The 19,445-nt window shown below is 42.9% G+C and overlaps 1 protein-coding gene across 5 annotated transcripts in view; it reads left to right on the top strand.

Annotated features, from left to right (window-relative positions):
• Positions 1-5,508: 5,508 nt before the first annotated feature.
• zbtb46 (zinc finger and BTB domain containing 46) overlaps positions 5,509-19,445 on the top strand; it is a 59,232-nt gene continuing 45,295 nt past the window's right edge. For 2 of the 5 annotated variants that reach the window (XM_079678936.1, XM_079678935.1), the window contains exon 1: positions 5,509-5,836. The gene's annotated coding sequence lies outside the window, so the exon portion shown is untranslated. Of the gene's footprint in view, positions 5,837-5,895; positions 7,260-19,445 lie in introns of those variants that run through there. The other 3 variants (XM_079678939.1, XM_079678938.1, XM_079678937.1) reach the window with 3 other exon arrangements.

Raw genomic sequence — 19,445 nt, 5'->3', positions numbered from 1 at the left:
ATTGGGTTATTCCTGTTAGTCGGGGATGTTATTGCATCCTGTACTAATTCCACAACAAGTTTGATACCCTCACGATTTAGCCTATATCTCTTGATCAATTCACAGTCTTCCATTGTCTCCAAAACATTTCGTCTCGCAGCCATTTTCAGATTCTTTGTGAATAGGTCTTACTGAGTTAAGAGTCCTCTCGAGGACTTTTAAGCTCTCCTAAACTTAGGTGTCACTTTTAGGCCTAAAATACTTTGTGAATTGCTCTTAGTGAATACAATTAGGAGTCCTAAATTTAAGACTGACACGCCCATTATGTTTAGGAGTTTCTCCTAAATTCGCCAGTTAGGAGCTACTTTTAGCCCTAAGATCCTTTGTGAATACGGCCCCTGATCAGGTTTTAACAGCTGCCTGCTGAGGCCGAAAAATATACTATGTATGTGTAAGTGAGAGGGAACCAAAACAATAAAGCTTTGAGCTGGATGGCTGAACAATGAATAACTATAAAGCTGTGTACAGGGGAGAGGAGCTAAACTCAACTGATAACTCTCTGTAGGTTTATTATTACTGATCGTGTTATTTGATACGTTGTACGTTGTAAATGTTATCAGCTTTAAATACATTATTTGGATTCTTCCTCTATCAAAAGTAGATAGAAGGATGAATGGATGGAAAGATAGATAGATAGATGGATAAAGTAGATAGATAGATACATAGATACATATTGTAGATGGATATATGCATAGATAGATACATAGATTGGTTGTACATAAGTTCATAGCTAGATTGTAACTAGCACACATTATATCCTAGCCCTGTGAGGGTCAGAAATAATTTGTTGTGGTGCGGAATGGGGTCGTGACCCCAACCGGTCAGCGGGGTCAAATCTAACAGCAGCACTGAGCCCAAGAAGGTCGTTAAAGAGACAGAGAGGCCTGGTGGGGGGGAACTGAACGGGGGATGCTGTTAACCCCTTCCCCTGCCTCCCTGTAGAAACGAGAGGAAGCAATGAAAAAGGAAATGTAGTGAAGGAGAAGAGATGAGAGGTCATATTATTGTAGCATAGCAACCCAGGTTTCAGTGTGGGTTGAGGCAGGCAATAATATATAATATTGCAGAGAGGTTAGACAGCTTAGAAGAACCTTTCAAGATGGATGTGGAAAGAGAGGTGCACTTTCTGAGCAGAAGAGGGGGAGGGAAGGTAGGAGAGGGGGTGGGGGTGAACAGAGTTGGTGGAAAAAAATAGCCTAATCCTCCCATCTCCATCCACTCCCCCCTTCGTGTCTCTCTCACTCGCTCCTTCTCTTTCTTTCCCTCCCTCTCCCTCCGCTATGTGCATCATTAAAACAAGCAGAGTAGTGTTCCGAGCGTGGGGCTGCACTGAGACGGTGACCTCCACAATAAGAAGATGTTCTTGCTTCGGGGGAAGAGAAGGTCGTATTGTACTCCTCTATCTCCCTCTCTCGTTCTCCTACTACTTCCAATGAAGTAAATGAGATTTGGAGAGGGGGGGGGGGGGGGGGGTAGGACAGTGGAGGAAGGGATCAAGAGGGTAGACATGCAGAAAGAGAGACGGAGATATTGAGATGAAGAGACAGCAAGGGCAGTTTAATGTAGGATTCATAACACAGCGAGCGGGAGGTAAGATATGAAAAACAAGGAAAGATCTGAATTCCCCTGAAGTAAAGTGGCTAGGAGGGTTAGAGCGAAGCAGACAGGGGCCGAAACCTCAGAAACGCAGCGTATAAAAAGCCTGAATTTGAGTCTGCCTATTTTTCATTTGGGAGGAAGATTATGCCTGCCCTGAAATGGGGAAAATACATGTGTTTTCTCCAGACACGCAGATGGACGGAGTGAGGTCAGCCAGGAGTCGTCCTTATCAAAAAACACCGAGACTTGAGGGAGGACTAGCGCTATCTGCATCCTCGTCCAGCGGCATCTTTCCATCATGTACATACAATACCCACAAAGGCCCCTGTAGGGAGGGAAGGAAGTCCTATGGGTGATACAAGGACAGGCAGTGGTGTGAACACCCCCCCCCCCCCCCTCCCCTGCATGTCACATTCACACAGGAACAAAATGTGTGGGCAGCGGACACAAACACATTCTCTGTATCCTCCAGATGATTATACATCCTTTAAATCCACTAACCTCGATTCATTCTGCTTCTCCTTGTATTCTTCCTTGCAATTCATTCATTATCACTTTTCTTATGAAATCTGCTCATTCTTTGGATTCCTTTCCACTTTTTATTAATGCCATCCTTGCTTCCTTACCTCTTGCCCCTCAATTCTTTCCGTCTTCTCTTCCTTCCTACCTCTTGGTTCCCATACTCTTAATTTGCTCTTTCCCTCTGTGGGTGGACTCTTTATAAAAGCCTTGTCGTTTCCCAATACTGATTTGAGTATCACTAAGCTGCACCTTCACACATATTGTTGTCTCACACCTTGTGCCAAATATTCCTTTGTAAAGCCTTCCCCCATCCCCTGCCTGCACCTGGTAGAGATAGTGCTTTTCCAGCTGCAGGCCCTGCTTTCTATACAAGCAGGGCTAGGATGGCAGAGGCAGCACACAGCTGTTCCCCTTGGTAAATTGATAGTGAAGGGTAGTGGATGTGGCTTTGAAAGAGCCAAGTGCTATTTTTACGACAGTTGTAGATTTTTTGCTGTTTAATTTGATGTGACCAATTACGCCACTGCATTCCTCAGCAGGGGGGCACGCTGGGAGAGCAAATTAATACTCGACTTCAAAAAGTTTTCCAAAAGTGCGTTAGCTCATAGTTTGTCGCTATTCAAACGCAAGTCATAACGAAGCGATCTGGTCTCACTTCTGCACTGAGCAAAGATGTGTGTCTCTTCTCTTGTCTGACTGATTTTTAAATGCTTTATCCCAAGCCTTAGATACAAACTTTTAAAGTAAAAACAACAAGCAATAATCTTTAGAAGAGGGACAGTCCCATTGGATAAGCAGCATTTCAGTCTGACACACTAACCCCCCTCCTAAATGCAAACACACACACAAGTCCACAACACATGCATCACCTTGTGTTTCAAGGACCCTTTGTGAACATAAGTACCACACACACACACACACACACACACACACACACACACACACACACACACACACACACACACACACACACACACACACACACACACACACACACACACACACACACACACACACACACACACACACACACACACACACACACACACACACACACACACACAGAGACACAAACCACCGTCGTACAGAATTCTTGCTTGCCCCCTCACACCACTACTCTTCCTCCTGAGTGGATTGTTGTGATGAGTGTTCCTAGGAATGAATACATGTGTAAGTGGCCTAATGATGCCTAAACCCATCGAAGAGCGGACAGAGGAGGAGGGAGAGGGAAAGGGGGGAGAGAGACAGGAGGCTGATTTTGAGGAGGTGATGCAGGGGTGGGCCGGGGTCATGCTTGTCGTGTCAGGCGGATCGCAAGGCCTCGTTGGCGAGGGAACCGGCTCTGAGTAAAGCAGCTTGTTTCAGGCAGGGATTGTGTTTGGGGAATTTTGAGGGAGAGACAGCGATATGTGCCTGGGCATTACAGAACTACAGCCTTAATCCACATGGCCTGACATTCTCCCTTATCCAGCCCTCGGCAGCCAGCCACCCAGACTGATGGAGGCACGGCTCTACCCCCTGCTGCGCATCACTTTCTCCACACACACAATTTACACACACACACACACACACACGCACGCACGCACGCACGCACACACACACACACACACACACACACACACACACACACACACACACACACACACACACACACACACACACACACACACACACACACACACACACACACACACACACACACACACACACACACACACACACACACACACACACACACACACACACACACACACACACACACACACACACACACACACACACACACACACACACGTACTACACATTATGCTTTGCCACCAGCTCTCTTCCCCTTAAACTTTTCCCACTTCCTCAAACATAAAGTGATTCCTGATTACTGCACATTATTTCCTGAGAAACAAGCCCCTCCACAGTTCCGCATTATACGGACATTTACACACAATTGAACAATCACACTCCTGCCAACAATACTAAATTTAACTTAATCATTTAAAAAATATATAGGCAGTCCTATACTGTACTGCCAGTTATTTTAATCAGTCAAATGCCTTGTACGTGTTACATACAGTGCTTTCATTGGTGAAAAGTACATTTACTACTGTACTTCAGAAAATATTGTACTTTTTATTCCACTTCATTTTTCTGAACACTACAGTTAGTAGTTAAGCTATTTGTCAGACAATTAATATATACATTATCTTTTGCACTAAACTATCTAACTTAATGTAAGGAATTAAAAACTAGACACACATCCAATCTACAACTCCGCTGCTATGCTGTATTCCAATTGAGGAAACCATACTGACATCTGATAACATGTAAAAGATAATAGAGCCATAACCAGGGCTATTTTCTGCAACATTTTTTTTTTTTTACTTTTTAAACTTTTAAAAATATTTTGCTGATATATCAAAAACAATTTAGTTGTATTCTGGCTACTGCAAGTTCACTTAACTTAGTATTTGTATGTTGTTTTATTGGTACATTAGCAAATGTAAAGGTTCTGAGTACTTCTTTCACCTTTGAGTATTTGGCTACATACATTTATTTAAATTCTTCCCTTGCATCATTACTTAGCTATTTCTAGCTGTTTATGAAACTGCTTCCCAAATCTCTCTATAGTCCATTACAAGCATTCAAAAAGGTTTGCCCCCTCATAACTTCCCCTATAACGTACAAAGTGTAATGAGAAAAATCCATCATGTGTGAAGGGGAGAGGTCACGTTGGTGGAATTACCCCAGACTTTTTTTTTTTACCAAAAACCGGCCTGCATGTAGAACATCACATGGCTCAGAGAGGTGTTTTCCAGCCAAACAGTGTCAAACTGTAAATGTCAGTGTTGTTTTTTATACTGTGACTGACTGGTGTTTTCTTGTTTATGCCACAAGAGGGGGTAAGTTACAGTAAGCCTGGGGTCCTTACTGAGCCCTATGGCAACAGACGCACAAACCAGAAGCCCCATGAACCACAAGAGACTCATGACAACCCCCTGCTCACATCTTAGCCCACAATATAATAATAATGATACTAATAATAATAATAATAATAATAATACTAATAATAAAACTGTAGATAATTATGAGTAGTCATCTTAGTATTATTATGTCGTGTTTTATTACATGACATAATTTGCCTGAGTGTGTGTCTTACAGGAGTGGGACTCGCCTTAGATCAGATGGATACTCGCGGTGTGTGTGTTCACGTTGTCTCATTTCCTGACTCTGCCCAGAGAGAGAGAGAGAGAGAGAGAGTGAGAGAGAGAGAGAGAGGAGATACGGGGACACAGAGAGAGAGAGAGAGAGAGAGAGAGAGAGAGAGAGAGAGAGAGGATAGTGAGTGTAGGAGGGAGAGTGAGATAGAGAGAGACGGTGAGAGAGGAAGAGAAAGAGACATAGAAATGCACAGAGGAGAAGGAGGAGGAGGGGGAGGCTCCTGATACCAAGACACGGAAAAGCAGGGGAGGGAAAGAGAGAAAGAGAAAAAAGGGGCTGGTGGAGGAAGAAGAGCCGGGAGTGGGAGAAAACAGGGGGAATAACACTTAAAGAAAGCATACAGAGGAGAGGAAGGACAGTATAGTGCTTTGGACATCCCCTCCTTTCTTCTCCCAGGCTGTCACACCAGATTGGACTCCGAAGGACCGACACCGCGTCCACCCCAGACCCCATGGGGTAACAGGTATGTCTGACTTCCTTATATCAGTAGTAGCTCCCTTTTTACCAGCACTGAGCCCCGATCCTCTGCTAACAGGTTTCATTGAGACGGTGGCGGGTATAGCAGGATTTCCATGCGTTTATATCATGTCAACAATTAGTTTAGTGCCTCGGAGCCATCGCGTCTACAGCTGATAGTTGGTAGGCGCACAGGTTGGAGACATGACACGATGAAACTCCTTGAAATCGTTGCGCTGTTACAGTTGGCCGTCGGAAAAGCTACTGTATACGAAGGCCTGTCTTTATGTTTCCGCTGATTTCTTTTATTCCAGTCCATTGGCATCATGTTAGCCACGGCATGAGTGTATTTCTGACAGCTAAATAGCCGGGCGAGTGAGCAGGCGACAGTCTGAAAGTACGCCTACCTGTTCCATACGTGATCGCCAGCTGTCTGTTGCGCGTGTTGATATTTGGAGACGCTGTCAGTCGTTGATTCGCACATTGTACATTTCACACACTATGAGAGAACACAGGCAGGTGATTTTCAATGGGAAAACGCTATTGATGATTACTTCAATTTGTCTGGACTTGTGTTTATGTTGGCAAACTGCTCTAACATTTAAATACATGCAATTAACTAAATGGATAACCCAGTTGCGCAAATATTATTTAAATACACGTCATACACCTGCACACATGTATTCTTTGTACTTTTAAGAAATATCCCGCACGCTGAGATATACAGTAATATGCAACACTTGCAGACACATACGTGATCCTCTGTTTGGCTTTCTGTCAGCTGATCGAGTTGAATGAAAACAGCCGATCCTGGGGAAATTTGCAAAGTTTTGAACAGCGTGACAACCTATCGCCTACATCGGCTGCGGGGAAATTGTCGTGCACAGATACCATGATGGCACACAAAATAAAGGGTGATGCTCCGTGCAGCCGTCTGGAGGGGATTCAAAATGAAAGCGCTCAGAGGCTGGAAGACAAGGGCTTAAACCCTCCTCCTTCTCCCCTCGATTAACCTCCAAAAGGGGGATTTCTCCAGCTGGAAATGTCTGCTGCGTCAACACCCAACCCCAGAGTATCAGACAAGACAAGATGAGGGGGGATTTTGTTTACAGATGGTGCTGCCTGTCGGTGTATTTTTTCGAATTGTTGAGCTACCGCTGATAATTATCTGATCCGTGTGGAGAGTTAAAGTGTGGCGTCAAGTGTTTGTTGGCGACTGGAGCTGAAAGCGTCTCTCCCTCGCTGGTTCCCTGTCTGTCTCCTGCTCTGTGTGTGTCTGCTGTCTGTGTCTGCCCTCTCAAACCGGTCAGTTCCGTCTTCCTCCATTTTCTACCATGCTTACCATGTGAGGAAGGGGAACAGCCCCACTTCATTCACGCTCTGTATGTGTAAACAGTGAGTCGTGCTCCTCCATCGCTGCCTGCTGCCAGGTGAGTCTCCAACAAAACAATCTGTCAAAGTAACACAGAGCTCAGCTAATCATCATCTCTGCACTAGGGTTTCCCAACTTTTTTAATAAAACCAGCGATTGACCCAAAGATTCCTTTTTTATTGTTTACTTTAATTATTACACTTGTTGGGAAATGCAAAGCGTTGTTGTTGAGTAGATAATAGTAAATGTACATCTACTGAAAACAAATTAAGAAACTCAGTCGTTCTAGGCTGCTAACTTTAGGCAAATTATACCACTACACATTTACTAGGAGATCCTCTGCCTCTCCAGAATAGTCTCTGTGTTTTTATTTTATTCTAGTTTGAGGAACTTAAAAGTGCCAGCCAGCCATGTTTTACTTTGCTTTCAAGTTTACACTCTCAGTTTGAGTTGAAACAGCACAGACAGTTAGATCCAAGTATTTTACTCTGTTTGACAGTGGCTAACTGGATCTGTGGGATTAAGAGACAATCTAGTGATTTTTTCCAAATTGTCTTAAGCCTCACTGGATTTGTCTTCTTGTTTTGTCCTCCCTGCTGTGGAGTTAAGGGTTGGTGCTTGATATGTTAAACCCTCCAAAGTCTTTATTCAGTAATTCAATTACTGTAAGCTCGTGTTGCATGCATGTTCATCCGTGCTCATTTTGTAACTATCGAACAGACGGTAGCTTATCTTTTGTTTTAAATCTTGACAATCCTCAACTATAATGGCATTGCCACACCTTGGCATCTAGGCTCGGAACTTCTCCCAGAATGCTTTGTGTCTGTGTTTTTGCCCCCTGCTCAACCACTGAGGTTTCTTCCCCCGAGGTAGATCTGTGTAGTGTTTCCATTACAAGAGCAGTGGACATCAGTGTGTGCATGTGTGTATCTTTGTGTGTGTCTGCACCTTCTCCATCTGTGTGTTCCACGGGGAAAATATAATACAGACCAAGACAGCAGCTACAAGGATGAGTGGAGGAGTAGTGTAGGCGAGATCGGCCGAAAGATGGAAAAAATATTAGCTGCTCGTGTGCTTGTGGGATTGCAAAGGAGGATTTGAAGCACTTTCCCTCTTGTGTTATCTCTCATGAATGGACCTTTTTAAAGTTGATTAAACATTATAGGTGAATTGAATCTATATTTTTTAGGTTTTTCTTGGTTTAAAGCTGATGTGCTGTTTGTTGAAAGTGGTGGAGTTGTCACTCACTTGGATTTTTGTGGTGAGGGTGTGTCAGGGTGTAAAAAGAGGGTGAGAATATGAGACGAGGGGCTTGGTTTGGGTGGGAGTCAGGTTTGGAGCTTGTGACACTTGCCTCTTCACTGTTTGCGTGTGTGTAAGCCTGCTGGTATGTAGGTGGTACTCCTGAACTGTGTGGTAGCAGGTTAGTCTGTTTAAGTTACGCAAACCCTGAGGATAGTGTGCTACAAGAGTAAATGTTTTTATAGACAACCTGACAATAAACTGAGCAGTAAGTTTAAATCTGGTGTACATTCCCTAGATATATAGACAAAAAGAGGGCAAATGATCCCTAAGCACTCATTTGTTCCCTGTTAGCCACCTTGTACTCCATTCATCTCTCTGTCTCTATCTCTCTCTCTGCCAGTTTTCTCTTCCTGATCCCCCCTCGGAGCTCACTTGTTAATGGGAACACCTGTTTGACTAACACACTGCAAAATGAACCATTTACACTCGCGTGTACACATCGTACATGACACGCCAAGGCTCTCCTGAGTTTTCTGACAACTCTGTCTTCCATTTGTCACACTGTGAATATTATCATTCTCACGTCGGATTTGGAATCAAGACAGTTTTGCAAACATTAACCCCAGTATCCAAAGCAGCTCCCTCCCCCATCCCCTAATAACTCCCAAGGCTTTTTAGCTTAACTGCCTCTATAGCTCATTGTGCAGTGCTGAATACAGGTGTTCCTAATCCCTGTGGGGTTACACGGATGCTGTGGGGGGGGGTTTGTGTGTGAGAGTTTGTGTGTAACAGCTGTCTTCCCTATCCGGCTATCTGACAAGCTCATCCTCCCCCCCAGCAGATAGAACAGGTGAGTTTAAGATATTCCCACCTCAAAATACACACACACACGCTCACCACACAGAAATACTCTCCAACACCCCACTTGTCTTTTCACGTAGGTGTTAATATTTCATAGCTGTGTGTGTGTGTGTGTGTGTGTGTGTGTGTGTGTGTGTGTGTGTGTGTGTGTGTGTGTGTGTGTGTGTGTGTGTGTGTGTGTGTGTGTGTGTGTGTGTGTGTGTGTGTGTGTGTGTGTGTGTGTGTGTGTGTGTGTGTGTGTGTGTGTGTGTGTGTGTGTGTGTGTGTGTGTGTGTGTGTGTGTGTGTGTGTGTGTGTGTGTGTGTGTGTGTGTGTGTGTGTGTGTGTGTGTGTGTGTGTGTGTGTGTGTGTGTATATGCACCTGCGCGCAAAGCAGAATGTCAATGAAAGCAATAAGCTCTCTTGTTCTTTCCTTTTGTTCTTTTGTCTATGAATTTTAAATTAGGAGGTAATTCTCAGCTTTACCTCTAATTTGTATAATCTACAAGCAAGAATTGAAAGTCCAGAAGCGTATTTATAATTTGATTGTTGCTAAAAGATAAATGCAAAGAGGGTATTTGTTCAGTGAAAACGACAGGTTGTCTGAATCTTTCTTAGGAGTTGTTGATATTGCAAAACACCTTTTTGGATCACACATTCCAGAGAAAAGAGAAGATGGTTTTCAGTTTGTGTGTTTTTATCAGGGTGTGTGTTTCTTTTATTTAGGAATGCAGAGCATATCAACTCACTCCAACCAGAGCCTCGTGATCACACAATGCTTATCAGCGTCATGAGTTTTTTTTCTGAAATTTACAACATTTTCTAACAGCAGTTACCAATTGCATCAAATGTCCAGCGTCGGTCCAGCCTTGAAATAGAATCCTCTTTATGTGTACAGTACTCCTAATTGTTGCTTTTATTTACTGTGGATTTTCACTTTTTCAGATGCTGTCATAACAAATATTGCAACAATTAAAGTGAGGATGGCAGTAATTTCACACGTCAGGTTAATGCATTTCAATTAGCTTTCTGAAAAGGAAAGTAAAATGTAAAGGATAGAAATAGTATATATTATCTCCAGACTATATTTTTTGCAAAGAATAATTAGCATTAATGTGACTTTCTTATAGTGGTATGTACTGTAGGCCTATAATGCTTTGAATTTTGAAATACCTCCAAACTAAAACTCACCTTATGTTTAAAGATATCCTGACTGAAACTTTTAAAATGTTTATAATGTATACAACGTTATGTTAGAAAGCTAAAAAATGTGTTTTCTCACTGTTCACAACTCTTTGAAAGATCACATTGACCTGCATGACAGTGATTCTAATTTCCTCATTAGAAACCGCTGATATGACTCCACTAATGAGCTGACAAGGGACCGGTTATTGTTTTCATGATTTCCATTCTTTCACCAGAAACCGACAAAATATGTTGTCTTCCTAAACAGGCTTTCCAACTTACCCTAAATTATTTAACTACTTGAAAATCCTTACACTTTTTTTTTGTTATTTAATGGTTTCCACTTGTCACTTTATATGTCTCAGATGTGCAGGTTGGGCATCGTATTGCAGTATAATTATCTAGCTGAGCAGGACTGGTAAACGAGGGGGAAAGAACTGTCTACACACACACAGAGACAAAGATACACACACAAAGTATTTACCAAATATTTAGTCATATCAGCTACACACTTTGCAGAAGGATCACTATATTTTTAGACCCATTTCATAAGCTCATAATGAAATGAAGGTTTTGGTTGGTAAAAAATGTCTTTGCAGCGTACCGACAGCTGAAAGCCTTTTATTTGAATGCGGTTGTTAGTTGTTTTTTTCCGAGTGAAAGAGTTTGTCTTTTATACACACAGTGTGAGTATTTGATGAGAAATTGAGCGGCTTTGAGCAAATACATCTTTAGAAACAGTCAACTAGCCTCGGGCTGTGGCTGGTGAGAGATTTCCATATCAAAGCTCAGGTGAGAGAGGGAGACAAGGGAGGCAGAGAGAGGAAGGAAAAGAGGGAACGTTAAGGGGAGAAAATGGAGGGAGGGAGGGGGGGGGTTGATGAAACAGACATCCACTCCGTAAGAGTTCTAGCCCTTGTTATTCTGTCGCTTTTGTGTGCAGCACAGTTTAGTCTGTGTGTGTCGGTGCTGTCTGTCTCAATCTAAACTCCTGCGTTTAAAAAAACAACCAGAGGGAAGGTTGGAAAGACTCAAATACGAACACCTTTCTGTACTCAAAACCACACAAAAACTGTCTCCATAACCTTCTGTTGACTGGAGCTGACCGCAGAAACAGTGTGTGGAGAAGAAAATGGTTTTCTCCCAACGATACTGCCTAACATCTGACCTGTGAGCTTCTGCCAATATTTGGATCCCTGTTTAATATTATTACCAAAGCATAAAACCATCTTTTTCCCTGGAAATATTTATCTTCTTTAGCTATAAGCATCAGACCTGACCTCCATGGAATTGATGGCGACACTCTAATTAATGGATAGAGTTTTCATTTGGCGCTTTCAAACGCGTGTGTGCCTCTGTGTGTGTTTCTGATGAACATTATCCTGCTTTGTGGAGTTTTGTAATCCAGCCATGGACTCTGGCTAGAGTGCTAAAGTGCTGCTAACAAGGCCTGTTTAACATTCTCTCCCCTGCTCAACATACAATTATTCCACTTCGCTGCCATTAACATGTACAGTAGGACTGGGCTTTTAATTGGCCTGATATGACTAATGCCAGATCAACTTGGATTTGCTAATTAGTTTTTGCTTTAAAAGTGCCATCAGGACATGAAATATTCATTGATGTGAGGTGGAGCGAGGACTGTGGGTGGTATTAGTGGGATATTAGTGGTATAGGCAGGCTGTTCCAATGTGCTGGGAGAAGAAGATTGAACCTTCATTGGCCTGTTGTGGTCGGTTATTCATACTTTGGGTGAGGTGTTAGTTTTTCGTCATAATTTCAGACACCCACACAAAGACACACGCACACATTCATCCAGCGTACGCACACACCACCTCCATTCTCTGCATCACAAGGCCACCTCTTCTTCTTCTCCAGCCCCCACCTCCTCTCTGTCTCTCCTGATCTCACCTCCCCCTCTGCCCTCCTCCCCCTTCCCATTATTTCAACTCTTCGTTTATTTCTTGCCTCCTCATCTCACATCCTTTTATTTTCTCCTCACCTTTTCTGTCCTCCTCCTCCTCTCTCTGCTATTCCTCCTCATCCACCTTCTCCTTTTCCTTTTCCCTCCCACTCCTTAATCTCCAAACTCTCCTCCTCCTCCTCTCCTCCTCCACCCCCTCCTCTGCTGTAAGTGGGCCAGGTGCCTCCTGTGGCCTCCCCTACTCCATTTCTCATTTTTACCCTTCCTCTACTCCTTTTCTCATTTCTACCCTCTCCCTGTTCTCTTTCTCATTTTTATCCTTCCCCCTGACCCTAGCTCATATTTATACATCCCCTCAATCCAACAGTTAGCAACCATTGAACGTGTTTTCCAGTTTTCTGCTGAAACAGAAACAATTGTTGTCAAGATAACTTTTTGGTTTAGGTTAGAATGTGAGAAGAACTTGGATTATTTGTATTCCTTTTTCAGCACTGAAAAAGTGTAACTTTATAATCAGTGATTAAAATGGAGGGTTATGATTGCTTCTGGACACTTCATGAGCTCCCCTAAGTCAGTTCCCTTTTATTAACAAGAGGTGAAGCCAATCCAAATGTGAACAGAAGTGAGTAGGTTCACATCCCCTTTTCAGTGGTGAGGGGCAAATTTCCCCAACGGCCTTGTTGATGCGACTTCCAACGTTGCATCCACACATACATCACGATGCATACACACATCCTCATTGTTACTGTCTTTGTGTTCTCTTGTCGCCCTGTGAATGCACACAGTGAGCTGGCAATGTGCTTTTCACCTCATCTCGTCCTGTCTATTTTATTTTTTCCCCACTCTTCCTCTTTTCATCCATTGTCATTCTGTCTGCCTTTGTCTCTGGCTGGCTCTATCTCTTGTCCTCTTCTTTTTTACTCTCTCTTTCTCACCCCCGCACCCCTTCCTCTCTCCCTCCTGTCTTATGTGCCACCCCCCTTCTCTCGTTTGTTTTCGTGTGCGCGCTGGTGTGTCACGAAGGGGGTGGCGGTTGATTGTCAGTGGTTGGTGGTTTGGATGGACACCTGATACTGGCACTGCCTCACGATGTGGGAATGTGTGACTTCTTCAAAACTAGGTTTCCAAGGTGGGTGTTGTCCTTAGCGATGGTGAGCAAGAGCATGGGAGTTTGCACAGTGGACCTATTGTCTCTATACCTCTCTCTCTCTCTTTGTTTCCCTTAAGTCTGGTACTGTACTTAAATGTAGAGTTCTTTCCATGTCTGTCGTTAGGGAAAAGAAGCAAAAGCCTGCCAGCCATTGCTTTTCATGTTAGTCAACAGGTGACAGTCAAACGTCAAACCACATTGGAGCAGACGTGCTCTGAGTGGATAGACTGACAGATAAGAAGGAGGTAGAAAGGATGACAGGAGAGGACAGGACAGAAAAGAGGATCCAGGTGAGGCATTTGTCTGGTCGTTCTTCGTCAATCACAGTGGACGTGGTATAGCCTCAAGCCACGCCATGCAAAAGTCCATAGAAGAGTTCCATCAATTACACTTAAACAAAGGAAACTCTTCCTGAAACTTTACTTGAAATCTGCTGTTTGTTTTTCATCAGTTTCCTTGCTGCTATTCCTCCCTGAAGAGCCAATCACGGCACAAACAAGGAAGACAAAGAACTTCAATGATTTTGCGTCTTCACTGATCACTATTAGAATTTACTCAGCACAAGACCGCAAGCCGGTCTGTGTTGGAACTGTTAAAAAGATGGCTGAAGGGGCAGACCCTCAGTATCGATGCTACGTATTGATGAACGTCTGTGGTGATACACTGTGCGGCATATTGAACTCTTAAGTCTCGCAGACAAAATTAAGTGTCCTCCATGTTCTCCAGTAGTCCAGTTAGCAATGCTACAGTAGAGTAGAGGAGCCCACTGAGGCTCTGCAACCATCGATCTCGAGTTACACTGACGCCCCATCCGTCTTCCATTCTTCTTTTGTTTTCTTCATCACTACTTTTCTTATATTGCTTTCTTATTTGTTCCCCATCTCTCTTCACTTTTCCTTTCCCTCTTGCATCTCCCGTCTCCCACCCTCCTTCTTACCCTTCACTGTCTCTTTTCTGACTCCAAAATGTGAGTCTCTATATTTAGATGCTCCTCTCCTCTCCCCTTGATTTCTCTCCCTTTATCTCACCTCCTTTTTTCCACTGTTGAAGGACAGATTCTCTAAAGCGCTCCAAGATTCATCAGTGTTGTATAGAAGCTGCTTTTTGATCAGCCTGATGAGTGACAACACAGCCTCGGGCTATTATATACAAATGTGTTTTTATAAACACTTCTCTATCTATATGTAAATCAATTTGCTGTTCAGTTGTTGTCCGGGAGGCCGTGGGAGCGATGGTAAGTTATAAGGGAACATTGCATGTAAAGGACTAGGTTAATAAAGTTAAATTGTGTTTTTCTTGTTTGTGTGTGCTCAGGAGTGTTTGTGAATGAGATTAGCTGGGAGTGAAGTCTCTTTTAATATTTGCTCAGAGGGGATGGAGGGTGTGCCTGTTGTCCTTGTGAGTACACACGTAAGACGCAGAATCATTGCTCCCCTCTTTGCGTGAGCTCATTGTAAGCTGCGGCCCAGTGTGGATTTGAGAAAGATTCCTCTGTTTGCCGTCTGACAGAGCTACAGTCACACCACGTAACTCTTACACACACAAACACACTCTCTGGACACCCGCCTCGGCAACAGATAGCTACTGGCCACCAGCAATGAGTCACCATCATTCAGTCATTCACTTGCACATTGAAAAACCACACATTTGAACAAACAACAATTAGCTTTAAGTTCACAGACCTGTATTCCTTTAGGGCTGGTAGTGTTGTACCATATGTTCACTCTTGACATTTTCTTCCTCATGGTAGCCGTTTGTTTAATTTCCTTTATACTGATCATCAATTGTTCTACAATATATGTGTGTGTGTTATAGTGTGAGACCTTTGTAGCTGGTGGCTCTTACAGCTCGGGAACAGGCCGCCTGGGTTGTGTGAGCTACAGTCATGTACAGTCGTGTCTAGCTCGGTCGTGACAGCTTCCTTTTTCGCTGTGACAGGTTTTGTTTTAAGACCTATGAAAGGGTCTGGACAATAAGATGCAGACACACACACACACACACACACACACACACACACACACACACACATATATATACTCACTTTGAAAGGCTCGTTGGCAGAGACAGAGATCAGGGTTGGTGGTAAATGGAAGTTGCGAGCTGCTCTATAGACGTATACTGTCGTCATCACTTTAGCCACAAAGCTATTTGGTTGTTTCTTTCAAACTAAACTGAGATTAAATGAAAAAAAGCAATGAAACTGGAAGACAAAAAGCAATTGTGGGTTAAAGTGAGTAAGATGCAGTAGGGGTAAATTAAAAGAAAATTCTGTTGAGTGGAAATCAAAAGTAGGCTCAGCTAAAGGTAATCAAAATGTGAATTATAGCGTTTCTGTTACTCAGAATTGTTTTTGAAAAATTCAATTACACTCCAATTACTGGGCTGATATATGTAAGGGTTTGGTTGTTTAGTTCCAGTCATGGGATGTCTTCAGCTTGCTTTGATATTTTTGATAAAATAGGCTTCCAATTTTCCACCTATTTTGAGAAAGCCCTTTTCCATTCTAACATGTCAGAGAAATGTTTTTTTCAAGTTTGGAGAACTTTACTGGCCTTCACACTAAATCCCATCGAACACTTTTGGTATGAACAGGAACACTGACTGTGAGCCAACATCCCTGCAGCCAGGTTTTAAAATATTGTGGAAAACCTTTCTAGAAGAGTGGAGCCTCTAGCAGCAGAATAATAATGCCCTTGGTTCTCAGATGAGATTTTCAACAATTACAAATGGCTATAATGTTCGGGTGTCCACATGCTTTCGTGTTTATGAACAGCACAGAATTGAACTAGAAAATCAGGCTGCTCTGTCTTTCATCTATTGAATGTTCACAGTTTGGGAAATATTATTAACACTTGTCTTCCTTTTCCCTTTTAAACAACTACACTGATATAACTCAAGGCTTGTTTTTAGCCTGTTTGTCAGACTGATCATCTTTAATTGCCCAGTATGACTCTGAAAATTAAATGATATGTTAATATTTTACTCAGGTTTAAAAAATTATAATATTGGCTTTGGTTTTAAAAACACGAAGAGTATTGATTAGTCTTTTCACTACTAACTCTGGTGGAGGAAAGCAAAAGAAAAATACATGATTTATTTATGACCAAAAAACCACAAAAAGTTCCCAGAAGTCAGAAACTGACAATGTCCTCCCTCTAAACTCCCCCTCCCCGGAAGTCCCTTGGGACTATCAGAGGTTGTCGATGAGAACATCATAAGTCTGATGTAGTGATGAAACTTGGTTTTATACCAAGATACCCCAACATTGAAGTGGTCGTTGTGATATGGGATCCCCCCCTACCATTTCCCCTTACCAGCTCCGAGCTGCAACACCACAGACACTCCCTGCAGGTTATTTCACTTCCCTGTTCCACACTGATAGGTTTGTCAAAGAAGTAGCCCCTTCCTGTCTTTGAATTATACCTAAACCTAAATCATTATTTGACTAGACTAGAGTACAGTATTGCAATTTATTATTAAGTCTGTTTGATGATTAATGATAGAGCTAATAGAAACAACTCCAAACAAATATCCTGTTCAACTCTGATCTCAATACCTTCAAGTTTAGTAGATAAATGGACGTTGTTTTGACATTTAAATGACTCCTCCTGACACAGCTCAGTTCATCAGGGCTCCACCCTTGTTTGCATAGGTGGAAAATCCCAGCTACCCTCTATGTTAGAGGCAACACGTATAGAACAAAAGACTCACTGTTTAGCTATCTGTTCCCGTGCCTTCACCTCTTCTCTCCTCTCCTCCCCTATTTCTGACTTTCACATCCTTCTTATTCTCCTATCCTTTCCTTGTTCCACTCCTTTATTTCCGGCTCTCACTCCTGTTTCTCCCTCCCTCCTGTACAGCCCTGTTTTTCTTGCATCTCCGTTGTCTTACAATCCTCCTCATCCGCCCCTCTCCCACTCTCCCCCCTCCTTTCATTTTGGGTTCTCCAACAGTGGTAATGAGATGTTTCATTATTTGCATTTCACAGCTTTTAATAGAGAGAGAATTTAGGCTAAGCCCCGGGTCGTCAGTCAGGGAGTTACCATGGGAGACATAGCAGGCTTAGGGGCCTAGAGAGAAAGATAGCCCAGAAACTACACTCACATACAGACACACATGCACAACGGTAAAGAAGGGAGATATAGAAAAAGGACAAACAGAGATAGGTAGGGCTGATATGACTTATCTCACTCGTTTTGAATATGAATGTCAACTATCTAAAGCTTAAAGGTTTGTTGAGTAACTCAAGGTGAAGTTAGTCAGGTAAAAGAGTCACTTCTTAGAGTCACACTGTGTTTCAGGTCACTCTAGGATGATCCCTTTCCATCCTTACTATGCCTGGATTTCCATAAGACGACACCAGGCTTAACACCTGCGTGGCCAAAGGTAATGGGACCAGGTGTCGGACATAGCCCGGAGCTGCGGAATTGTGCACCTAAGTGTCCTAAGGGTCCTAAGCCGGACAGGAGGCTTAAAGAGGTAGATCTTTTGGCAGGTACACTGAATGTGAACATGCGCAAAAAAAGCAAGAGTGTAAGGTGTTCAGGTGTAAAGGTGGAGGGTCCAGGTATTGTTTAAGGGCGGTGGGTGTCGGAGGGGACTGAGTTGTAAGAGAGCGATGGACGGAGGGAGTAGCGCTAAGTCTCCCTAAGCCTCCTGGATCCTCTTTGGTCCCTCTCCACATGACATGGCTATCCTTCTATGAGTCAATCTCTTCCTCCACCTTGACTTTTTGGGCGCTGGCCAAAGAAACAGAGAGCGGACGGAGAAAGGGAGAGCAAGATAGAGGTGCAAAATGTGGCGTGATGGGGAAGGTGGAGAGAATAAAGGTGGACAGATGGAGGGTGTGGGATAAAAGAAACATGAAAACGGAAGACAGGAACACATGCAGGGATGTCTACAGAAGAAAAAACGAGAGACAAACATGAACAGAACCGTATTTCCAACAGAAAATAAAGGCCGCTAAGAATGAGGCATTCACAGCTAATGGCTTTGATGTATTAGTTTTTCTAATTGCAGCTTGCATGCCTGCGTGCGAGTGTGCGTGTGTGTGTTATTTCTGTCCGTGCCTGCCTTGTTGATGGGCTGCCACCCTGGCTTGTCCCGGAAGGCTGCCAGCTCCGTCGGATTGGGGATTAACCCCGGGATAATGGCCTTGATGCCCAGTTGAGTGGAAGCAAAGCTGTTTAAAAAATATTGGCTGCCTGAGTCATTCTCCCCTCTCTTCCTGTCTCCCCATCTTTCTATCTTCAGTTGATCTTTTCTGCATTTCTCTTTTCTCTCTGTTTTTCACTGTTCTTTATTCTTTGGCTATTTACCTTTTTCTATTTTCATTTGCTCCCTCTATGTGTAACCTCATCCAGTGTTCCTAATGACCTTTAATGGGCCTCGCATTTGCAAATGTTCAGCTAACATCGGTAACATTAATCACACATTCATGATTTTATTGTGGATTTGAAGAAAGTAGCAGTAAACCTTCGCAGTCTAATACAACTTTTATATTTTCTTTAAATGGAAGAACTAATATATTTTACTCTGGGAAGTAATGGCTGTTTTTAATCATACTTCAATCATGTGTTCGGAGAACAGTGCCTCCATTGTCCAGCCGGATATCATTTTAATTCCCCTTATGCATGCTGTCATTTTTTTCATTTTATTGGAAAATGTTGCTTTCTTCCTGTACCTTTTTAAGAATGTTAAATGATGTATCATATAATGTAAAAGATTCTCTTTCACATCTTTGTTCTTGAGGCTAAAGTCATTTATTCACTTTAGTTTTTTTTAAAGCTTTACACATAAACTCTTTTGTGCAGACCTGACAACTTTTTTTCAGAAACTGCCCACCATGATATGGTCGTGTTCTGGTGCAAGTCTGCAATAGAAACGTGTTGCTTTTTTTG

Source organism: Notothenia rossii (assembly GCF_949606895.1).
Source record: "Notothenia rossii genome assembly, chromosome: 4".
In the NCBI taxonomy this organism is placed as follows: domain Eukaryota; kingdom Metazoa; phylum Chordata; class Actinopteri; order Perciformes; family Nototheniidae; genus Notothenia; species Notothenia rossii.
Note: the sequence above shows the minus strand (reverse complement) of the source record. Positions and strands in the feature narration are given on the sequence as shown.